Below are 16,517 nucleotides of genomic sequence, written 5' to 3'. Positions count from 1 at the left end.
ATGAGGAGACCCATTTAATCAATATTGGCGGATGATATGATGGTTTACTTAAAAAAATCCTAGAGAATCAAAAAAGCTAGTTGAAACAATCAACAATTTTAGCAAAGTTGCAGGATACAAAATGAACCTCCATAAGTCATCAGCATTTCTATATATTTCCAACAGAGGTCAGCATCAAGAATTAGAAAGAGAAATTCTACTTAAAATCACCCTAGTCAATATAAAATACTTAGGAATCTATCTGTCAAAGCAAACACAGGATCTATATGAATACAACTACAAAATACTCTCCACACAATTAAAACTAGATCTAAACAATTGGAAAAACATTGACTGCACATGGGTGGGCCAAGCTAACATAATTAAAATGACAATACTACCCAAATTAATTAACTTATTTAGTGCTATACCCATTGAACTACCAAAAAACTTTCTTTACTGAATTAGAAAAAAACATAAAGTTCATTTGGAAAAACAAAAGATCAAGGATATCCAGGGAAATCATGGGAAAAAATGCAAAGGAAGGAGGACTTGCAGTACCAGATCTCAAACTATACTATAAAGCAGCTATCATCAATACAGTTTGTTCCTGGCTAAAAGACAGAAAGGAGGATCAGTGCAATAGACTTGGTGTAAATGACCTCAGCCAGATACCCAAAGATCCCAGTTTTGGGGACCAAAACCTACTATTTGATAAAAACTGCTGGAAGACAGTATGGGAGAGAATAGGTTTGGATCAACATCTCACACACTACACCAAGATAAACTCAGAATGGGTGCATAACCTGAATACAAAGAAGGAAACAATAAGCAAATTAAGTGTACACAGAATAGTATACTTGTCAGATCTTTGGGAAAGGAAAGACTTTAAAACCAAGCAAGAGCTTGAAAAAAAATGACAAAATACTAAATCACTAATTTTGATAACGTCAAATTAAAAAGTTTTTTTTTTACAAACAAAATTAATGCATCCAAAATTAGAAGGTAATCAGCAAATTGGAAAACAATTTTCATAACAAAAGCCTCTGACAAAGGTCTAATTACTCAAACTTATAAAGAACTAAGCCAATTGTATAAAAAAATCAAGCCATTCTCCAATTGATAAATGGGTAAGGGACATGAATAGGCAATTTTCAGATAAAGAAATCACAACTCTTAAGCACATGAAAAAGTGTTCTAAATCTCTTATAATCAGAGAAATGCAAATCAAAACAACTCTGAGGTATCACCTCACACCTAGCAGATTGGCTAACATGACAGCAAAGGAAAGTAATGAATACTGGAGGGGATGTGGCAAAGTCGGGACATTAATTCATTGCTGGTGGAGCTTTGAATTGGTCTAACCATTCTGGAGGGCAATTTGGAACTATGACCAAAGGGCGATAAAAGACTGTCAGCCCTTTGATCCAGCAATAGCACTGTTGGGTTTTTATCCCAAAGAGACCATAAAGAAAAAGACACGTACAAAAATATTCAAAGCTACACTGTTTGTGGTGGCAAAAAATTGGAAAATGAGGGGATTCCCTCCAATTGGGGAATGGCTGAACAAATTGTGGTATATGTTGGTGATGGAATACTATTGTGCTCAAAGGAATAATAAAGAGGAGGAATTCCATGGGAACTGGAACAACCTCCAGGAATTGATGCAGAGAGAGGAGCAGAACCAGGAAAACACTGTACTCAGAGACAGATACACTGTGGTACAATTGAATATAATGGACTTCTCCATTAGTGGCAATGTAATGACCCTGAACAACTTGGTGGTATCTATGAGGAAAACCACTATCCACATTCAGAGGATACACAGTGGGAGTAAAAAGAAGGAAGAAAAACAACTGCTTCAATATATGGTTTGAAGGGTATAGTTAGGGATGCAGACCTTAAATGATCATCCTAGTGAAAACAACAGCATGGAAATGGGTTCTTAAAAAGAACGCAAGTAATACCTAATGAAATTGCATGTTGGTTATGGAAGAGTGGGTGGAGAGGATGGAGGGAAAAATGTGATTATGCTAACCAACAAATAGTGTTCTAAATTGACTAAATAAATTAATTCAAATGAAAAAAAAAGTCAAAGTATAAGAAAAAACACAAAGAAACAAAAAGAGCCAAACAGAAGAGTTTCTATACTAGAGATGAGCTGTGAGTAAAGAAGTAAAATGGCCAGATGTGCACTTTAAGGGAGATCCATATCTGAGAATGTTGGGCTGGTTGCCTGGGAGACCTAGCCCTAGTGCTGAGGGCACAGATACTTGGAATCTGGAACACAGACTGAAAACTTCAGTTGGTAGATGAGGCTCAGAGGTAAAGTTGCTTCCTTATGCTCACACACAGGTCCATGGCTGGGTATACAGAAGACATTTGAAATCTAACATAATTTTACTCAAATTCTTGTAGACAGGTGACATCGTGGATCCCCCTGGTCACAGTGTTGGATAGAATCCCAGGGAGCAGCGGGACATAGAGAAAAGTGAGTGGGGGACGCCAAAGGTGTGATGGATGGATGTGAGATCTTTCAACTCCTCTCATCCTGTCCATATCAAAATGAGAGAAAAGAAATACAGAAGTCCCTGTTCGCAAATCCAAAAAAGTACCACTTATTGATCCTACCAGACAGGACAGAGGGATAGCTGCTTAAACAATCAGCAGCCCACAGAGGTGAAGGATGGAGCTCCAGTATCCTAACCAAGAGAACTAGAAACCAGTCCTGCACTTGTCTGTCCTGAGTCCATGTCCAAAACAGTCAGTCTTTCCCCAGATTAGATAGGACTTGTTATTTGATGGCTGGCAGAATTAACCCGGTTGGGAAGTAGACCTTCATAAGGTTCTTACATGCAGTCAGAACCAAAGTTAGGAGGCAGAGTATTCGAGGCATAGTGGTGGGAATGGGTTAGGTAGCAATGGCTAATGAAGGCTGAAAGATAAGTTGGGACCCCATTCTGAGGTGCTTTAAAAAGCCAAATGGAAGAGTTTCTGTACTAGAGAGTAATTGTGAATAAGGAAATAAAATGGGCAGATGGGCACTTTAATGGAGATTCATCACTTAGAATGTTGGGCTGGTTGCCTGGGAGACCCAGACCTAGTGCCCAGGTCACAGACCCTTGGAATCTGGACACACAGTGAAACCCTCAGTTGGTAGATGATGCTGAGAAGGGAAGTGGCCTCCCTATGCTCACACACAGGTCCATGGCTGGTTATACAGAAGACTTTTGAAATCAAACATGACTTTACTTACTCAAGTTCCTTGTTGACAGGTGACCTCATGGATCCCCCTGGTCACAGTGTTCAAGGGAAACCCATTGAGCAGCAGCACTCAGAGGATAGTTAGTGGGAGACACCAAAGGTAATGGATGGAGGTGAGATTTTCTAATTCCTCTCCTCCCATCATTATCAAAACTAGTGAAAAGAAATAGGGAAGTCCCTGTTTCCAAAATCAAAGAATTACCAGTTATTGATCCTAACAGACAGGCCAAAGGGATGGCTGCTCAAAGAATCAGCAGCCCACAGAGGTGATGGATGGAGCTCCAGCATCCTAACCTAGAGAACTAGAAACCAGTCCTCCACTTAGCTATCCTGAGCCCATGTCCAAAACAGTCAGTCCATCCCCAGACTAGATAGAACCAGCTATTTGATGGCTGGCAAGATTAACCCCACTGGAACCAGTACCTACCTAGGATCTTGCAATAATCAGAACTAAACTGAGGAGGTATGGTATTCTAGGCATGGTGGTGGGACTGGACTTGGGTGGCAAAGGCTATTGGAGGATGAGAGACACCTTGGGGCTCTGTTGTGATGCACTTCAAAAAGCCAAACAGAAGAGTTTCTATACTAGAGAGTAATTGTGAGGAAGGAAGATAAATGAGCTGATGTGTGCTTTAAGAGAGATGCAGCACTTAGCATGTTGGGTTGGTTGGCTGGGAGACCCAGGCTTGGGGTTAGGTCACAGACCCCTGGAATCTGGAATTCACAGTGAAACCCTCAGTTGGTAGATGAGGATGAGAAAGAGACTTCCGTATGCTCACACACAGGTCCATAGAATTCTTTTGAAATCAAATATGACTTTACTTACTCAAGTTCCTTGTAGACAGGTGACCTCATGGATCCCCCTGGTCACTGTATTCTAGAGAAACCCAGCGAGTAGTGACACTCAGAGAAAGGTGAGTGGGGGACTCCAAGGTGATGGATTGAGGTGAGATCTCCAACTCCTCTCCTCCCATCCATATCAAACCAAGGGAGAGCAATAGGGAAGTTTCTGTTCCCAAATCCAAAGAAGTATCAGTTATTGATCCTAACAGACAGGCCAAAGGGATGGCTGCTCAAAAAATCAGCAGCCCAAAGCGGTGATGGATGGACCTCCAGCCTCCTAACCTAGAGAACTAGAAACAAGTCTTGTACTTATCTCTCCTGAGCCCATGTTTATGAGTCCTTCCCCAGACTAGATGGGACTTGTTATTTGATAGCTGGCAGAATTAACCCTGTTGGGACGTAGACCTCCATAGGGTCCTTAATGCAGTCAGAACCAAAGTGAGGAGGCAGAGTATTCAAGGCATAGTGGTGGGACTGGGTTTGGGTAGCAATGGCTAATGAAGGCTGAAAGATGAGTAGGAACCCCATTATAGGGAGCTTTAAAAAGCCAAACAGAAGAGTTTCTATACTAGAGAGTAGTTGTGAGTAAGGAAATAAAATGTGCCAATGGGCACTTTAAGGGAGATTCATCACTTAGAATGTTGGGCTGGTTGCCTGGGAGACCCAGACCTAGTGCCCAGGTCACAGACCCTTGGAATCTGGACACACAGTGAAACCCTCAGTTGGTAGATGATGCTGAGAAGGGAAGTGGCCTCCCTATGCTCACACACAGGTCCATGGCTGGTTATACAGAAGACTTTTGAAATCAAACATGACTTTACTTACTCAAGTTCCTTGTTGACAGGTGACCTCATGGATCCCCCTGGTCACAGTGTTCAAGGGAAACCCATTGAGCAGCAGCACTCAGAGGATAGTTAGTGGGGGACTCCAAAGGTGATGGATGAAGGTGAGATTTTCCAACTCCTGTCCTCACGTCCATATCAAACCTAGTGAGAAGAAATAGAGAAGTCCCCGTTTTGAAAACCAATGAAGTACCAGGTATTGATCCCAGCAGATAGGCCAAAGGGATGGCTGCTCAAAGAATCAGCAGCCCACAGAGGTGATGGATGGAGCTCCGACATCCTAACCTAGAGAACTAGAAACCAGTCCTCCACTTAGCTATCCTGAGCCCACTTCCAAAACAGTCAGTCCATCCCCAGACTAGATAGAACCTGTTATTTGATGGCTGATAAGATTAACCCTGCTGGGACTGGGACCTACAAAGGATCTTGCATGTAATTAGAACTAACCTGAAGAGGTAAGGTATTCTGGGACTGTACTTGTGTAGCAAAGTGTAATGAAGGCTGAAAGACACATGGGGCTCTGTTGTGATTCACTTCAAAAAGCCAAACAGAAGAGTTTCTATACTAGAGAGTAGTTTTAAGGTAGAAAAATGGGTAGATGTGCGCTTTAAGGGAAATGCATCACTTAGCATGTTGGGTTGGTTGCCTGGGAGACCCAGCCCTAGTGCTTAGGTCACAGACCCTTGGAATCTGGAATACACAGTGAAACCCTCAGTTGGTAGATGAGGCTGAGGAGGGAAGTGAGTTCCCTATGCTCACACACAGGTCCATAGCTGGGTATATAGATTATTTTGAAATCCAATATGACGTTACTCAAATTCCTTGTAGACAAGTGACCTCATCGATACCCCTGGTTATTGTGTTTGAGAGAAACCCAGCGAGCAGTGACACTCAGAGAAGGGTGAGTGGGGGACTCCAAGTTGACAGATGGAGGTGAAATCTTCCAACCCCTCTCCTCCTATCCATATCAAACCAAGGGAGAAGCAATAGGGAAGTGCCTGTTCCCAAATCCAAAGAAGTATCACTTATTGATCCTAGCAGACAGGCCAGAGGGATGTCTGTTCAAACATTTATTAGCCCACAGAGGTGATTGATGGAGCTTCAGTCTCCTAACCTAGAGAACTAGAAACCAGTCCTCCACTTTTCTGTCCTGAGCCCTCGCCCAAAACAGTCAGTCCTTCCTCGGACTAGAAAGGACTTGTTATTTGATGGCTGGCAGGATTATCCCTGCTGGGACGTAGACCAGACCCCAGTAGGGTCCTTACATGCAATAAGAACCAAAGTGAGGAGGAAACGTATTTAAGGCATGGTGGTGGGAATCAATGGTTAATGAAGGCTGAAAAATGAGTTAGGACCCCATTGTGAGGTGCTTTAAAAGTGAACCAGAAGAATTTCTATCCTAGAGAGTAGTGAGTCAGGAAGTAAAATGGGCTGATATGGGCATTAAGGGAGATCCATCACGCAGAATGTTGAGTTGGTTGCCTGAGAGACTCAGCCCTAGTGCCCAGGTCACAGACACTTGGAATCTGGAAAACACAGTGAAACCTTCAGTTGGTAGATGAAGCTCAGAGGGTTCCCTATGCTCATACACAGGTCCATGGCTGGGAGTATACAAGATTTTTGAAATCAAACATGACTGTACTTAATTTCCTTGTAGACAGGTGATCTCGTGGATCCTCCTGGTCATAGTGTTTGAGAGAATCGCAGCGAGTAGTGACACTCAGAGAAAGATGAGTGGGGGACTCCAAAGGTGATGGATGGAGGTGAGATCTTCCCACTCCTCTCCTCCCGTCCATATCAAACCAATGGGGAAGAAATAGGGAAATCCCTAATGTCATCAATTCAAGGCTTGGAGATCCTTTGTGTTCTGTTCTCTTTCATCCTCTCACACATGGTGAGGATATAAGGGTTTTTAATTCATTTCATGTAAGTGCCAAAATGTGGGGAGTAAATATTGTTTCTATATAGTAGCCTAACTTTTCCATTGAACAAGTTTTCCCTGTTACCTGGGATATAATTTTTGGTAGTTGGAGCTGTATAATAAAAATAGCACCATGATAGTGGTAAGAGAAAGAGGAGGCTGGGAGCCAGCCAGCACTCTCTCAGTCCCAAACAGAGTCAAATCAGCTAGAGTTTTATAGATTAAAGTCAAATCCTTTTTCATCATCAGTGAGTTGAGAGACATAACTCACATAGCATGAAAAAAAAAACTCTAAGTAGGTTTTCTCTTTGATCCCTTTAGGTAATGGAGAATGTTCTCTGAGTACAGAAATTCCATCAGTTCCCCCCCCAAGACTAAGGTAAGACACTACACATTCTCTCTCTAGTTGTCTCTCTCTTTAGGGATATATCTGTTTCTTTTCAGGGTAGAGAACACATTATCTTTGGTAACGTCATTAGTGGCCTCCAGATTTAGTCTCCATTGGTTTATCAGCTGGGGTACCCTGAACAGAAAATTGAATTTATCTGCTCCTCTCCCCAATCCCCCAGGGTTTTACGTGTCCTGTTCATTATAATCTCCAAGTCTACTAACAAACTGAGAGTGGAAAGAAATTTTGTTTCAACTCAGGGAAACAGTAGCTAGAGAATAAGTTTCCTTCCTGTTTTTAAAACTAAAACCTGAAATGGAAAATGATCTTGAATACTAACACTTTGTAACTTCATACTAAATTTGATCCCACTATTAAAACTAGTAATTAATGTTCAATACTATTCCCTGTTCTTTGATAATACTTTGCAGCTTTAAACAAATGACTCTGATGTCAAATATTGGATGGGCAATTGTAGAGATCAAAAAGAAGCTTTTGTTCTTTAAGGTCTATTTTGCTCAAGGTTTTTCTATAGTGGTCTAAAATGCAACCAATTTAAAAATTAATGTTTAAAATGTACATATTCTTGTAAGAAATGTTGTTAAGAATTTAAAAAGTACAACTCAGTTTTAAACAGGATGGCTTAATTTGGGAAAAAATTCTTTGAGTTGAGCAATAAAACTGACCTTGATTACGCACTCTATCCTTTTTTTTTTTTTTGCAAATGCAAAGAAAGCTAGGAGAACCCCACTTAAGTACTTCACAGAAAGTTGACCATTTCAGGGCTACTAAATGATTTGTAATTATTACTAAGAGCATATTAAAAGATCATTAAGGGATTTGTCCAACACACTTCTTCATATATTGTGATTAGTAATGAGAAAAAGAGGTTTGTATCCCTTTCTGAGAAAATGAGAGATTAGGGTGCTCTGATTTCCTAGAAAAATATCTTAATTATAACTGATCAATAAAACCAATTACAATGGGAGTAGAAATACAGAAGAAAAACAACTGCTTGATCACATCGTCTGATGGGGATATGATTGGGGATGTAGTGCAAATTCTATTAATATAGAAATAGGTCTGGTTCAATGACACATGTAAAACCCAGTGGAATCGCTTGTTGGTTACAGGAAGGGGGGGTGGGAGGAGTGGATGGAAAGAACATGATTTATGTAACTATGGGAAAATATTCTAAATCAATGAATTAAATAAACTTAAAAAAGAAGACAAATTACAGGTAATTAAATGAAAATGGGTCAACTAAGTTGAAAATAACTATATAGCTGAAAAGTATAGGTTTTAGTAATTTATTAAATTTTGCTTAATAATGTGCTTAAATCGTAAAAGAAAAATTGAATGGAGTGAATATAGAACTTGAAGAAGATAAATGAAGATGTACAAGGAGAAAAATGAAGGAAATATGAAAGTTATGTCTTTAAAGACTACTTGAAAGATATAGGACAGGTGTGTAAATGTATGTATATATAAATATATATATATATATAATATAAAATGAAATTAAGGAAGATAGTTGAAGTATTCTGAAATAAGAAAGATAGGGGTAATTTCATGTGTCAAGAATTTGTCAGGTTATTTTGAATAGTTCTAAGGTAAATAAAAGAAAGTTATAAGATGTGAATTGTTACTACACATCTTTAAAATGAGTTTCATTGAAAATCATAGTTGATATTTTGAAAAACCAACACTATATGAGCTTTAGATAAGCCAATATTGAAATGCTGCCATTAGCAATTATACAACCCAGATTTGATTTGATTGAAATATGTCCTGAATTAAGGATGCCCCTCTATTAGGAATTATGGTAAATTGGAGCCTAAAATAAGGAATTTTCCACTTTAAAATTTTAACTGTAGATTAACTGAAAATCTTAGCGTCCATAAAGGACTTACTATAATTGGGCCTTGTAAAAAAACAACACTGAATAATTACCATTTAGGAATACATATCCCGGTGTAATTTTGGTCTTGGTTTTACTTTTAGTGAGAAAATTATGGCAAGTAAGACTTACTATTTTGCACTACAAAGTGTTACACCAAATTACCTCACCTTATCAATTCGCTAACCTAACATAAATGTGATAATTTCTAAGGTTAGAAAGTACTATTAGAAAAGTAAACTTTTTTTATTATCTCAAGTTATAGTCTTAACTGTTAAAAGATTAATGTTTATATGTTATTTTAAAAAATTCAGTTCACATCCTTACCCATTAAACCACATTGCCTTACTTCTTAGTGAGTTACAAAGTGAAGCTGGATAAGCCTCTGGTAATCAAGACCACCTTTCAGGAATTTTGGTAAGGGAATTCTTGCCAAACAGAGTGATTAACATTGGCCTTGCCCCATACTATGTATTAAAACTTTATGAAAGTTGGCTATTTTGATCTTCAGTGTTCTATTTTCTTCCTTAAGTTGTACAAATTAAGAATCATTTTTACCTCTCTTTTTGTGTCTGTGAAAATTCTCAAGGACTTCAGACTGGCCATGCCCTGACAGCAAAAGAGCTTTTCTTTTTGAGTCCTAAATCAGTTTTCCACTCAGAATCTTACAGCAAAAGATTTCAAAGCCAATGACTTATAATATTTAGTCAAGCATAATTAGCCTAGAATATCTTAGGACACCCTAATTATAATAGGAAACACTTGTAATTTTGAACTGGTAAAGCTATGTATATTTCTTATTACTGTTTATACAAAATTAATTACATGTTAATTTTTTATAACACCAGCATAGTTAAAAAATTACTTCTCTTGTAATTTGCCTACTATTAGGTTATAATCTCAGTTATTAAAAACTTGTTTATAAGCTGCTCTTTTCTTAACTACATTTCATAGAGATTATAAAAATGTCTTTTCTACTTTAATTGATATTTGAGACTTGTTATAAAATGTAGTTATAAGATTATTTTAGCTCTGTTGGTAATATATGGTATTAAACCTACTAAATTCAGAGGTGGAAGGAGCTACCTTCACACCTAGCTGAAGTTTACAATTCAGCTCATATTAGTTCAGAGTATGGAAGTAAGCTCCAGCTAAATTTGTTTACCTATATAAAAGATATGTGTCTATCTCAAGCCCTATACCAAGATAAGGTCAAAATGGGTATATGATTTAAACATAAAGAGTGATATTAAAAATAAATTAGGGGAACATAGAATAGTTTGCCTGTCAGATCTGTAGATTAAGAAAGAATTTTTGACCAAATAAGAGAGAACATTATAAGATATAACATGAAAAAAATTGATTATATTAAATTTAAAAGGTTTTCTCCAAACAAAACCAATGCAACCAAGATTAGAAAGGAAGCAACAAAGTGGGGAAAATTTTTATAACACATTTCTCTGACATGGGTCTCATTTCTCAAAAATATAAAGAATGAAGTCAAATTTATAAGAATCTAAGTCATTCCCCAGTTGACAAATGGTCAAAGGATAGGAATAGGCAGTTTTCAGAAGAAGAAATCAAAGCTATCAAAAATCATATGAAAAAGTGTTCTAAATCCCTCTTGATTAGAGAAATGCAAATTAAAACAATTCTGAAGCACCGCCTCACATCTATCAGACTGGCCAATATGACAGTAAAGGAAAATAATAAATCTTGGAAAGAATGTGGCAAAATTGGGACACTCATGCATTTCTGTGGAGTTGTGAACTGATCCAACCATTCTGGAGGGCAATTTGGAATTATACCCAAAGGGATATAAAAGAAAGTTTACCCTTTAATCCACTAATACCACTACTATGTCTGTATTCAAAAGATAAAAAATGGGAAAGGATCTGTTTGTACAAAAATATGTATAATTGCTCCCTTTGTGGTGGCAAAGAATTGGAAACTAAAGGGATGTCCCTAAATTGGGGAATGGCTGAACAAATTTTGGTATATAATGGTGGTGGAATACTATATATTGTGCTATAAGGAATGATGAACAGGATGATTTCAGAAAAAGTTGGAAGGACCTACATGAACTGATGTAGAGTGAAATAAGCAGAACTGGGAGAACATGATACACAGTAACTGCAATATTGTGAAATGATCAGATGTGATAGACTTTGCAATACTTTGTAATAGCAATATAATGATCTAGGACAATTCTGAAGGAATTATGAAAAAGAATGCTATCCAGAGAGAGAATTATTGGAGGAGAAATACAGATGAAGACATATGATTTATCATTTGCTTATTTGAGTATATGATTCAGGGTTTTGTTTTTATAAAATTATTTACTTACAAAAATGAATAATATGGGCAATGTATTTTGTATGATAATGCATGTATAACCCAGATTGAATTGCTTTTCATTTCTGGGAGGGGGAAGGGAATAAAGGAGGGAGACAATATGGACCATATAACTTTGGAAAACTTATGTGGAAATTTGTTATTAAAACAAAAAATAAAATTAAAAAAAGTCATGTCACAGGATGAGTGATTATCTATGTAAGCTAATTTGGAAATACCTCTGACTGAATTAATATCATCTGATTAGCTCTGAGTTTTGTTTAGTCTTCTTTTTCCATCTGAATGTTATTAGGCTATAAATTGAACTTTGAAAAGAAGCTGAAAAGAAAAAAATTGAAAAACTGTAATGCTATTTTATCAGCCCTGCTGATCATATGTTTCAATATTTTGAAGTACTGTAATTAAGGGGAAGTTTCATCTGAAATTATTTGGCCATCACTTGTGAAAACTGTGTGACAAATGTTAAGTTATATGGGATTGTTGTATAATATTAATGATATTAAAACCTATCCAGTATTTACTTGGGTATATTATAAAAGGCAAATTGCTAATTGACTGCTGTGTTGAGGAAAAAGCACAAAGAAAAGACCTTGAAAAATCTTGTTGGCTTAAGACCAAAACCAGTTGTAACAGTTTGCTACTATGTGAAATTCCTATCCCTTCCCCCGTTTCAAAAACTTCTTGATAAAAGGGGGAAGTAATTCGGAATTTGTTTATAATACAAAATAAATAGTCCTAGAATCTAAAGTTATTTGTGGAGGGAAAATATAATATGAAAATATAGACTGAAATTGCATCTTAATTAACTTAGTCTAATCAGGCGTTACTCATAGAGACTGAATTTAGGGATCAGCCCTAATACTTAATCTCCCCAAAGTTATGATCATCAAGAAGTACTATTGACCAATGAGCCATAGTACCAATTGCTCTATGGGAGAGACATCTGTGGACTGCAGGTGGAGTTGTCTCATGGAAAGCCTGGGAGTACATTTTTTGGCATGCGCTCAGTTAAGATTCTACTAATATTATTTCCTTATTAGGACGTTAACTCTTAAATGGAAAAATTTCCTACCTGGCTGATTCCAAGCCTGGTTGTGACATTTTTGTCAATGCACTCAGCTTAACTATATGATTCTTGCCTGGAGCTGATGATCAGACTTGGGTACTCTCTTCCCCTTACTATAACCATATCCCTCTTTTCCTTTTTATGGCAACTTCCTGTAATCATGGCAGGCGATCAATAGAATAAATGGACAAAATGTGAAATCCTATTCTCATGAACTAAGACTGGAACATATCTAAGCTACAAGTCTGTAAGATCTAAGATACTCAACATGAAATTGTGCTTTCTTCCATAACCTGGAAACAATTAAGTAGATGAACATTTGGGGTTGATATCTGCCTACTGATAATTATATATATGAGTATAATACAGGGCCCTTCAAGTATCTCAGAATGGATGGAAATAATTAGACAATAATGTAGGAATTTGTGAAACCAGGATATATCTCTATTATTTACTGGGGTTAAATTAAAAAAAAAACATTTCCTTTTCTGTTAAAAAAAAACTGAGCACAATTAGTAATCTTAGACAGACTTATAGTCTATTTTGACTTACATTAAAAGGAAATCCAGTTTTACTTAGATTTGTTATTTAATATTGGACTAACACTTGAATTGAGAGCATGCTATGAAATGCAAATTATAAAATGGTTTGAAGAAGAACTAAAAACAGTGGTCTATGGGTAGCTACTTCATTTAAACATAGTTAGAAAGTCAATGTTTTTCTAGAGATAATTCATTGAATACAATTTGGAATAATTAACCTAGTCTATATTTATACATCTTATCCCAATTCTTTTGTTAAATTGAAATAGAATAAGCATCTTTAAATTAATTAATTAATGTGACCATCAAACTTAGACACAGAAGTTACCTACTTGCAAAGAGTTCTATTGCCTATTTGTTTATGTATAGGATTAGATCTCTGGCATTTAATCCACCTTAGTGGAGAGTGAGCAGCTAAACATAAATAAATATTTGGGGTGAAATTTTTTTGAGAAAGTAAAAAGATAAGATAATTAGTCAACAACAATTATTTCTGATGGAATGCAAAAGCCTTGAGTAGGTTCTGGTGGCAAGTTATAAAAAGTGGGTTCAGAATTTTCTTATTTTTTCAGTTATTTGAATTTCCTGAAAATATCAATATAACTTATTTCACAAAGCAAGTATAAGTAATAAACAGAAGTTACTTCCCTTTCTGACTTAAATTTAAGGTGACAGATGAAATAGGTGGACACCAGATATTAAGATATATCAAAGGGCTATACAGTGTATTGATTCCAAGACGAAAGGTTTAAAAAAAAAGATATATCAAAATGCTTAACTGGAAGACTTCATTATAAAGTAATATTTTAAGTTTCTTTAAAATTCTCCCTTCAGCCTATTACTTGCAAGTTCTACATCAAGTATCTGATCTAAATAGAAATAAGAGCAGCAAGGGAAATTAAAAATGCAAATTCTCTAGTAAACAGGTTCTTAATTGAGTGTTCCTCATATTTTTTTTGAAAATTTTATTTAATTAATTTAGAATATTTTCCCATGGTTACAAGATTCATGTTCTTTCCCTTCCCTCCACCCTCCCCCTCCAGTAGCTGATACACAATTCCAAGGGGTTTTTCATGTGTCATTGATCAAAACCTATTTCCATATTATCAAAATTTGCAATCAAGTGCTACTTTAGAGTCTACATCCCCAATCATGTCCCCATCAACCCATGTGGTCAAGCAGTTGTTTTTATTTCTGTGTTTCTACTCCCACAGATCTGTCTCTTAATGTGGACAGTGTTACTTCTCATAGGTCCCTCAGAATTATCCTGTATCATTGCATTGCTGCTAGTAGAGAATTTGATTACATTAGATTGTACCACAGTGTATCAGTCTCTGTGTACAATGTTCTCCAGGTACTGCTCCTTTCACTCTGCATCACTTCCTGGAGGTTGTTCCAGTTTACAAGGAATTCCTCCAGTTCATTATTCCTTTTAGCCTAATAATGTTCCATCATCAACAGATACCACAGTTTGTTCAGCCAGTCCCCAACTGAAGGGCATCACTCATTTTCCAATTTTTGGCCACCACAAAGAGCGCAGCCTTGAATATTCTTGTACAAGTCTTTTTCCTTATTATCTCTTTGGGATACAAATCCAGCAGTGGTATGGCTGGATCAAAGGGCAGAAAGTCTTTTAGCTTCCTTTGGGCATAGTTCCCAATTACCATCCAGAATGGTTGGATCAGTTCACAACTGCACCAGCAATGCATTAATGTCCCTATTTTGCCACATACCTTCCAACATTTATTACTTTCCTTTGCTGTTATGTTAGCCAATCTGCAAGGTGTCATGAAGGACCTCAGTTATTTTGATTTGCATTTCTCTAATTATAAGAGATTTAGAACACCTTTTCATGTGCTTATTAATAGTTTTTATTTCTTCATCTGAAAATTGCTTATTCATATCCTTTGCCCATTTATCACTTGGGGAATGGATTGATTTTTTTGTTCAACTAATTTAGCTCTTTATATATTTGAGTAATTAGACCTTTGTCAGAGGTTTTTGTTACATTTCACCCCAATTTGTTACTTACCTTCAAATTTTCCTTTCATTGCTTTTGTTTGTACAAACCTTTTAAATTTAATGCAATCAAAATTATTATTTTACATTTTGTAATTTTTTTCTAACTCTTGCTTGGTTTTAAAATCTTTCCTTTCCCAAAGATCTGACAAGTATACTTTTCTGTGTTCACCTAATTTACTTATAGTTTCTTTCTTTATATTCAACTTACTCACCCATTCTGAGTTTATCTTGTATAGAGTATGAGATGTTGATTTAAACCTAATCTTTCCCCTACTATTTTCCAATTTCCCCAGAAGTTTTTGTCAAATAATGGATTTTAGTCCCCAAAGCTGGGATCTTTGTATTTATCACACACTGTCTTGCTGAAGTCATTTACCCCAAGTCTATTCCACTGATTCTCGCTTCTGTCTCTTAACCAGGACCATATTGTTTTGAAGACCACTGCTTTATAGTACAGTTTACTACTAGCCCCCCTTTACATTTTTTCATTATTTTCCTTGATATTCTTGATCTTTTGTTCTTCCAAATGAACTTTTTAATAGTTTTTTTTCTAACTCAGTGAAAAATTTTCTTGGTAGTTTGATAGGTATGGCACTGAATAAGTAAATTAATTTGGGTAGGATTGTCATTTTTATTATGCTAGCTCATCCTACCCATGAGCAATTAATGTTTTCCTCATTGTTTAGATCTAGTTTTAATTGTGTGGAAAGAGTTTTGTAGTTGTGTTAATATAATACTTGTGTTTGTCTTGGCTATTTTATACTGTCTAGGGTTATTTTAAATGGAATTTTTCTTTCTAATTCCTTTTGCCTGGGTGTATTGAAAATACATAGAAATGCTGATGAATGAGTGGGTTTATTTTTTATCCTGCAACTTTGCTAAAATTGTTCATTATTTCCATTAGCTTCTTAGTTGATTCTCTAGGATTCTTTAAGTAGACCATCATATCATCTGCAAAGAGTGATAGTTTGGTCTCCTCATTGCCTGTTTTAATAGCTTCAATTTCTTTTTCTTCTCTAATTGCTACTGCTAGTGTTTCTAGTACAATGTTAAATAATAGAGGTGATAAGGGACATCTTTGTTTCACTCCTGATCTTATTGGGAAGGTTTCTAATTCATCCCCATTGTGTATGATGCTTGCTAATGGTTTTAAATACATACAGTTAATTATTTTTAGGAAAGGCTCTTCTATTCCTATACATTCTAATGTTTTCAAGAGGAATGAGGGTTATATTTTGTCAAAGGCTTTTTCTGCATCTATTGAGATAATCATGTGAGTTTTGTCTGTTTGCTTCTTGATATGGTCAATTATATGGATGGTTTTCCTAATATTGAACCATTCTTGCATTCTTGGTATAAATCCCACCTGACCATAATGAATAACCCTCATGATTA

The 16,517-nt window shown here is 36.5% G+C and overlaps 1 long non-coding RNA gene across 2 annotated transcripts in view; it reads left to right on the top strand.

Annotated features, from left to right (window-relative positions):
• Positions 1–16,517, top strand: part of LOC103095441 (uncharacterized) — a 183,408-nt gene that overhangs the window by 138,444 nt on the left and 28,447 nt on the right. For both annotated transcript variants that reach the window (XR_008914645.1, XR_008914644.1), the window contains 4 exons: positions 3,255–3,356; positions 4,085–5,032; positions 6,586–6,691; positions 7,171–7,228. This is a non-coding gene — a long non-coding RNA (uncharacterized LOC103095441). The remainder of the gene's footprint in view (positions 1–3,254; positions 3,357–4,084; positions 5,033–6,585; positions 6,692–7,170; positions 7,229–16,517) is intronic.

The sequence above is a fragment of the Monodelphis domestica genome, chromosome X (genome assembly GCF_027887165.1).
Source record: "Monodelphis domestica isolate mMonDom1 chromosome X, mMonDom1.pri, whole genome shotgun sequence".
Classification (NCBI taxonomy): domain Eukaryota; kingdom Metazoa; phylum Chordata; class Mammalia; order Didelphimorphia; family Didelphidae; genus Monodelphis; species Monodelphis domestica.
Note: the sequence above shows the minus strand (reverse complement) of the source record. Positions and strands in the feature narration are given on the sequence as shown.